Raw genomic sequence first — 8,436 nt, 5'->3', positions numbered from 1 at the left:
ATGTTCATTAATATAGCTTAAATTCTCCTACCCAAATGTTGGCTCTGTCTGCAGATTTCTCATCCTGGGCTCTGGCTCTAGTAAGTATGATACTTAGTATTAAAGTGATTTCCACTGGGGGTTGGGTAAGGGGAGGTGATAGGTCTAAGAAGAGTTGTTGATTTTCAGTTTGTTTTGTTTTCTTTCTTGTGAGGATAAAAATCATACCACCCAAGCTCCTTACATGCCAAACCTGAAACTGAATGTCAACATTCTAATTTGGATCCATTTTTGCATAGCTACTACCATGAACATTTTTATATAGATTACAGTGTGAGGCCAGCCTGGTCCACGGATCTAGTTCCAGAACTGCCAAGGCTACAAGAAGAAACCCCCGTCTCGCAGATAAGAGAGGGAACAGGTGGAGAGGGGGAGGAGAAGGGTTCTTTCTGGTGCTGTGCTGCAAGGTTAGCTCTGTAGCTGAGCCGGCTTGAATGGTTCCATGTGACGCGCTCTGAGTACTGTTGCTGTGGCCTGGAGAGGAGCTCAGGTGAGCTCCAAAGTCATGATGTGAATGCAGTGAGCTATGCCGATGTGCATGTGAACTTGCTGGATCCTTCAGAAGATCAGGATCTTCTTCAGAAGAGTCTCTACAAAGACGTGATGCTGGAGACCTTCAGGAGCCTCACTGGAAGACTAGAACATTGAAGAATGTTGTCAAAGTTCTAGAAGACATGGAAGAATAGTCTTAAGAAACCTGCCGTCTGCTATGCCATGTGGCACAGGCAGGGAAACATGCCCAGAGACATGTCTGCCACCACATGGTATAGGCAAGCAGAGGACACACAGAGCGCCCCACACAGAGACAGGTGGAGGACACCCAAAGACCAGCCTTCTGCCACACAATGCAACAGCGCAGGAGGAGGAAAACATCCAGAGACTCACCCACACCATACCACCCAGCCCAGGCTGCGAAAGGTACCCAGAGACCTGCTGCTGCTGCTGCTGCTGCTGCTGCTGCTGCTGCTGCTGCATGTACGGGTGGGTTGCCATCTAATGCAGTGCAGTAAGAGAAGGAGGTCCAGAGACACAGCCACCACATGGCAGGCTTGCCACCTGCAAGGCAGGCAGAGGAGGTCCACCCAGAGGCCTGCCATCTGCATGGCCTGCCCACAGTGGGAGCCACTGCAATGTGCAAATGTATAGTGGGCAGATGGGAGAGAAAAAGAAGCAGAAGAGTTTGGGCATTATGAAGAGATGTAGGACTGGGGACAAGAGGGTGGAGAGGAATAGTCTGTTGTAAGTAGCCAGCCCTGCCACCTGAGGCCATGGTGAAGTCCTGGCCCATGCTGCCACTGAGGGCCACGTGTAGCGCTGAGTTTTGGCTTTGCTTGCTTTGTGCTCCCAGAGGATCACACATGTGTACCCTCCCAGGAGCTATTTTTGGATCCATGGATGAAAAACACACACATAGATGAAAAATAGCTTATTTTTAAAGTGCCTTGGCTACCTACCCCAGGACCGGCACAACTCTAAGCCCATGTCCAGCCATTGGCCTTTAGCATCTTTATTGATAGACCAAAACCCAAATGGGGCCAAGGACCTTTAGCGTCTGGACACACAGATTCAAAGCATTAAAACCAATCTCCGACAGCCACATCTGGATCTGTGGCCACGCAGTAGCAGGGGCCAGTGTGGATGTCCATTGTTCATACTGCCATAATAGACCATACAGATGTCCTTGGTCTAGGCAATCATCTGGGACCATGAGCATAATCCAGGGACTGTCCAGAACCGGCCCTGCCCCTCACCTGCAGCAGCACTCATGAGAACCGGCTCTGCATCTCTCTCTTCTCTCTTCTCTCTTCTCTCTCTCTCTCTCTCTCTCTCTCTCTCTCTCTCTCTCTCTCTCTCTCTCTCTCTCCCAGGCAGCACAATGGAGCCAGCCTGAGCACATGAGCATGAGAGAGCTGACCCTGCCACTGTCTGCTATGAGGTCAAGTGGTGCACAGGAAATGCCTTCCCCACTCTTGCCACAAAGTCACGAGGACGGGAGAGCAAGCCCTGCATCTCTCCTGGGCAGCGTAGTGGAGCTGGCCCTGGTAGCGGTGTGAGTGTGGGTGAGCCAGCCCCTGAAGGCATGAGAGTGAGAGAGCTGTCCCTGCCCACTGCTGGTAGATGCACTGGATGAGCTACCAGGGCGGTGCGGGAGAGCTCCCCCTGGTGGTGTATATGTGTGAGAGCAGATGGGCTGAGTAACTCAGCTACTACCCAGGCCCAGATCAAGGGCTTTGAGTTGGCCTACCCCAAAATCTACCTTATCTATGAACTGTTGGAACACATGAAAGGGCCATCCCTGCTGATCCAAAGCTGCAAGATCTCCATGACACAGGGCAACAACAGGCTATCTGAGAGGAGCCCTGATGAGGATCCAATATTGATGATGTAGCAGAAGCCAGAGGCCTAAAACCAGACTAGTGATTCATGGCAATGAACATTTGCAAGTAAAGATGTATGGACAAATGGGTGTAGTGTGGGACACACTGTGACACACTACAGCTTCTGCCGCAAGATGTTTTCTGTTTCACTTACTTCTGTTTTTTGTTTGTTTTCTTTTGCCATGGGGGAGGTTGCAAGGGGTGGGGAGATGAGTGCGACTGGGGTGCATGATGTGAAACTCAAAAAGAATCAATAGAAGTGATTTTTAAAACCTTACAGTTCTTCCTTTTCAATGGCTGTGTTGTTCAGTCTTGATTCGATGCACCTAAGCAATTACTGACCCACATTCTGGCTGTGTCCATGAATGGTTTTCAGTTGTGTTGTAGTAAATATCCCATCTCAATCTGGGGGTTTCTACCCCACCTTTGGTCATTCAATTCCCAGATAAAAGACACACAACTTTTATGTTTATAATAAGTCTTTAATACACTAGAGCTGAGCAGATATCTACCCTCTATGCTGTCTACTCCCCTATCAATAACCCCGAGTTATAACTTGCTATGTTCCACCTGGTCTGCTCTTAACTCCAATTGGCCAGCCCCCATGGCCATGTTTTCATGATTCACCTACCCTATGGTGTCTTGCCCTCTGTCCACCTTCTCTCCTCCTCCTTATGGTTTCTTTCCAGACTCCAAGCCTGGGAAACCTAAACCCCGCCCATCTCTCGTCTGTTCTGTCTGCTATAGGCTGTTGGTATCATTATTCCACAATCAGAGATAACCTGTGGGGGTGGAGTGTAGGGGCAAAGTTACAAAGCATCACTTGTATACCTGCAGATTCTCTCATCCACTGGAGCAACCAGGCCTTGGAAGTCAGTATTTAGCATAACAATACATAGCAAGGGACCAAACTTCAACAGGATCAAGGAAGTGATAACATCCACTTTGAGCATTATGGTCAGCACCATCCCAGAGGCAGTAGACCCATGAATAGCATCAGGAGGAAGCCCATGAATACAGAACCAGATCCTCACAACAGACCCAGCTTTTCCCCTTCCTGTGGGCCTTCTCCTTCTGTCCCTGCCCTTCTAGCCCATCCCCATGCCCGCCCGTGAATTCCCAATACCTAACAACAAGTTCTACCCAAGATCCCTAGTGGTCACACCTGGCAGGGACGCAGAAGCACTCCCTAACACACAACCCACAGCTACCACATACTCCTAAGATCCAGAGAGAACAACAGAAACTAAGGAGTGGAAAACCCAACCAACAAAAACAAGACCAGAAGTCAAGACCTGGAATTAACAATCATTGCAAACCCAGACACCTAGATGCCAGTAAAAAACAAGAAATAACATCCAGGATAATACGTCTCCACCAGAGCCCAGCAACCCCACTACAGTAGACCCTAAGAAATAAAATATAGCTGAGGCACAAAGCACAGATGTCAAAATAGCTATTATGAATATAATCAAGAACTTTGAAGAGGATCTGAATAAAACACAAACAGTGGAAGGAAATAGAGAAAACTGTTTAAGATATGAAAGTTGAAATAAAATCAATAAAGAAAACCCAAACAGAAGTAAAAATAAAAATAAAAAAATTTAGGAAGTCTGGGGCCACCCACCCATCTCAAAATATTTGACCCAGAATTGCTCCTGTCTGAAGGAAATGGAGGGACAAAAATGGAGCAGAGACTGAAGAAAAGGTCATCCAGAGACCCTCCCCCAACTTGGGATTCATTCTATGTGCAGGCATCGAGCCCCAACACTATTGCTGATGCCATGATGTGCTTGCAGACAGGAGCCGGGCATGGCTGTCCTCTGAGAGGATCTACCAGCAGCTGACTGAAACTGATGCAGATACTTACAGCCAACCATTGGACGGAGCTCAGGGAACCCTATGGAAGAGTTAGGGGAAGGACTGATGGAGCTGAAGGGGATTGCAACCCACAGGAAAAACAACAGTATCAACTAACCAGACCCCTCAGAGCTCTTAGGGACTAACCCACCAACCAAAGAGCATACATGGGCTGGTCTGTGGCCCCCACTACATTCGTAGCAGAGGATCGCCTTATCTGGCCTCAGTAGGAGGGGATGTGCTTGGTCCTGGGGAAGCTTGAGACCCCAGAAAAAGGAGATGCTAGAGGGGTGAGGTTGGAGTGAGTGGAGGAGCCCCTTCTTAGAGGCAAAGGGGAGGGTGGTAGGTGGGGAGTTCGTGGAAGGGGTACTGATAAAGGAGATAACATTTGAAATGTAAATAAATAAAATAATTAATAAAAAAAGCTAGGAACTCAGACAGGAACTTTGGGGGCAAGCCTCACCAACAGAATACAAGAAATGGAAGAATCTCGGGAATTGAAGAGACAATATTTAAAAAATGGATATCTTGGTCAAAGAAAAATTTAAATCTAAATAATCAAACATCCAGGAAATCTGAGACACTACAAAAAATACCAAATCTAAGAATAATAGGAATAGGTGAAAGAGAAAAAAATCCAGGTCAAAGGCACAGAAAATATTTCCGACAAAATCGTAGAAGTATATTTCCCAAATCTAAAGAAGGGGAATCTATAAAAATACAAGAAGCATACAGAATATCCAATAGACTGGACCAAAAAAAAATTCCCCATGAAACATAATAATCAAAACACTAAACATATAAAATAAAGAGTATTAAAAGCTGCAAGGGAAAACGACAAAGTAACATATAAAAATAGACATGTTATAACATCTTACTCTCAGTGGAGATTCTAAAAGCCAAAGGAGCCTGGATAGATGTTCTACAAACTCTAAGAGACCACAAATGCCACCTCAGACTACTATACCCAGCAAAACTTTCAATCAAAATAGATGGAGAAAGGCATTTTATTCCACAATAAAAACCAAATTTAAGCAGTATCGATCTATGAATCCAGCTTTATAGAAGGCAGTAGAAGGAAAATTGGAACCTGAAGAGGCTAACCACACACCCAAGAAAACTTGTGTTTACAAGGAATAAATAATCCCAGACTAGACTAAGAGGTGGCGGGGCTCACAACCACAACAACAAAATAGTAAGAATTAACAAACACCTTTTATTGGTAAGTCTCAACATCAATAGTCTCAATTTCAAGAGCGAGAGAGAGAGAGAGAGAGAGAGAGAGAGAGAGAGAGAGAGAGAGAGAGACTAATTGATACAAAAAAACAACATCCATTTTTCTGCATCCAAAAACAAACATACCTTAAAATCAAGGATGAACATCATCTCAGGGTAAAAGGATGGAAATGGTTTTTGAAGTGAGTAGAGCCAGAAAACAAGACAGTAAAATCATCTTAATATCTGACACTGAGGAAATCCAAAGGATCAAAGGGACATACTTTAATTTAATTTGATTTGTTTCAAATCAAAACCAATCAGAAGAGATAGAGGACACTGTATACTCATTAAAGGAAAAGTCCACCAAGAGGATATTGCAAGTCTAAACATCTGGTTAACAAACACAAGGGCACCAAGGTTTATAAAAGAAACACTACTATAACCAAAATCATATACTGACCTTCACACAGTGATAGTGGGAGACTTCAATACCCACCAATAGACAGCTCACCCAGACAAAAACAGAGAGACACAGGAGCTAAATAACATCATGAACCAAATGGACCCAACAGATATTCACAGAACATTTCACTCAAACACAAAAGCGTATACCTTCTTCTTGATACCTCATGGAACTTTCTCCAAAACTGACCACATACTTGGACACAAAAAAAGTGTAAACAGATTCAAGAAAATTGAAATAATATCCTATTCGACCACCATGGATCAAAGCTAGATATCAACAGAAACAACAGAAAGCTTACAACTCGTGGAAACTGAAAAACACACTACTAGATTAAAAAATGGATCAAGAAATATTTTAAAATGTTTCAGAACTAAATGAAAATACATGATATCCAAACTTATGGGATACATTAGGGTCATTTCTTATTAGTAACTTCATGGCACACCTAAAAGCTATAGAACAAAAAGGAGAAAGAAGGTCCGAAAGGCAAGAAATAATCAAACTCAAGGCTGAAATCAATAAAATAGAAAAAAAAAAAAAAAAAGAAAGAAAGAAAGAAAGAAACAAAGAGTTAGTTATTTGAGAAAATCAATAAGATTTACAAACTCTTAGCAAAATTAACTGAAAGGTGGATGGAGAAGTTTCAAGTTAAGAAAATTAGAGATTCCCCACCCCCACCCCACCTCAGCTGAATAGGCTGCGTTCTCTTGGAACGCACCACAGAATGAGGTTCTGGTGACCCTAGCCACATTCACTCCTTAGCCATTTCACCTAACCACCGACGTACCTGGCAGACCCACCCTGTCCTGTGCCAGGAAAGTTCTACCACCGGTACCAAGCCCTACCCATACCCAGCACTGACCCCGGAGCAGAAGAAGGAGCTGTCTGACATCGCTCACCGAATTGTGGCTCCAGGCAAGGGCATTCTGGCGGCAGACGAGTCCACTGGAAGCATTGTCAAGCGCCTGAAGTCCATTGGCACCAAGAACCCCCGAGGAGAGCAGGCCCTTCTACCGCCAGCTGTTGCTGACTGCTGACGACCCTGTGAATCCCTGCATTTGGGGGGCGGGAGGAAGAAGAGGGTGATCCTCTTCAATGAGACACTGTACCAAAAGGCAGATGATAGACGTCCCTTCCCCCCAAGTTATCAAATCCAAGGGTAGTGTTGTGGGCATTAAGGTAGATAAGGGTGTGGTGCCCCTGGCAGGAACCAATAGCGAGACCTCTAACCAAGGGCTGGATGGGCTGTCTGAACACTGTGCCCAGTATAAGAAGGGTGGAGCTGACTTTGCCAAGTGGCACTATGTGCTAAAGATTGAGGAACATACTCCCTCGCCCCAATGTTCTGGCCCATTATGCCAGCATCTGCCAGCAGAATGGCATTGTACACATTGTGGAGCCTGAAATTCTCCCTGATGGAGACCATGACTTGAAGCGCTGCCAGTGTGTAACTGAGAAGGTCCTGGAGGCTGTCTACAAGGCTCTGAGTGACCACCATGTCTATCTGGAAGGCACATTGCTGAAGCCCAACATGGTTACCCTTGGCCATGCTTGCACCCAGAAATTTTCCAATGAGGAGATTGCCATGGCAACGGTCACAGCACTTCATCGCACAGTGTCTCCTGCTGTCACAGTGTCACTTTCCTGTCTGGGGGGCAGAGTCCCCTGCTGAAACCTTGACTTCCTCCTCTGGCTGAGCCCTGCAGGCCTCTGCTCTAAAGGCCTGGGGTGGGAAGGGGGAGAACCTAAGACAGCCCAGGAGGAGTACATCAAGTGAGCCCTGGCCATCAGCCTCGCTTGTCAAGAAAAGTATACCACAAGTGGCCAGTCTGGAGCCACAGCCAGTGAATCTCTCTTCATCTCTAACCATGCCTACTAACCAGAGCTGATCTAAGGCTGCTCCATCAGCACTCCAGGCCCCTGCCTACCCACTTACTATTGAAGAATGGCCTTCAGGCCCTTTCCCATCACTCTTGCTGTCCTCGTGTGTGTGGTGTTGTCTGTGAATGCTAAATCTGCCATCCCTTCCAGCCAATAAACAACTGTTTAAGGAGGAAGGAAGAAAATTAGATATGAAGATGGGGACATCACTACAGACACCGAGGAAATGCAAAAAATCAAAGGGGCATACGTTTAAAAAAAAAAAAAAAAAAACTACACCAAATTGAGAATCTAACCGAAATGGATAATTTTCCTGATATATACCACCTACTGAAGATAAATCAAGATCAGCTCTCCCATATCCCCCAGTGAAATAGAAGCAGTAACTAAAAGTCTCTCAACCATAAAAACCCATGGCCAGATGGTTGTAGAGCAGAACTTTACCAGACCTTCAAAGAAGAATTAATGCCAATACTCCTCAATTTATTCTACAAAGTAAAAACAAAAAGATTGCCAAATTCTTTTTACAGTGCCACAGTTACCATGATACTTAAATCATGTAAAGACCTAACAAAGAAGAGAATCACAGACCAA

The 8,436-nt window shown here is 45.3% G+C and overlaps 1 pseudogene; it reads left to right on the top strand.

Moving 5' to 3' along the window:
• The first annotated feature begins 884 nt into the window (after nucleotides 1-884).
• On the top strand, nucleotides 885-7,738 carry LOC110316773 (annotated as a pseudogene).
• Nucleotides 7,739-8,436: the final 698 nt, after the last annotated feature.

The sequence above is a fragment of the Mus pahari genome, chromosome 2 (assembly GCF_900095145.1).
Source record: "Mus pahari chromosome 2, PAHARI_EIJ_v1.1, whole genome shotgun sequence".
Classification (NCBI taxonomy): Eukaryota; Metazoa; Chordata; class Mammalia; order Rodentia; family Muridae; genus Mus; species Mus pahari.
This window is presented reverse-complemented; position numbering and strand designations above follow the sequence as displayed.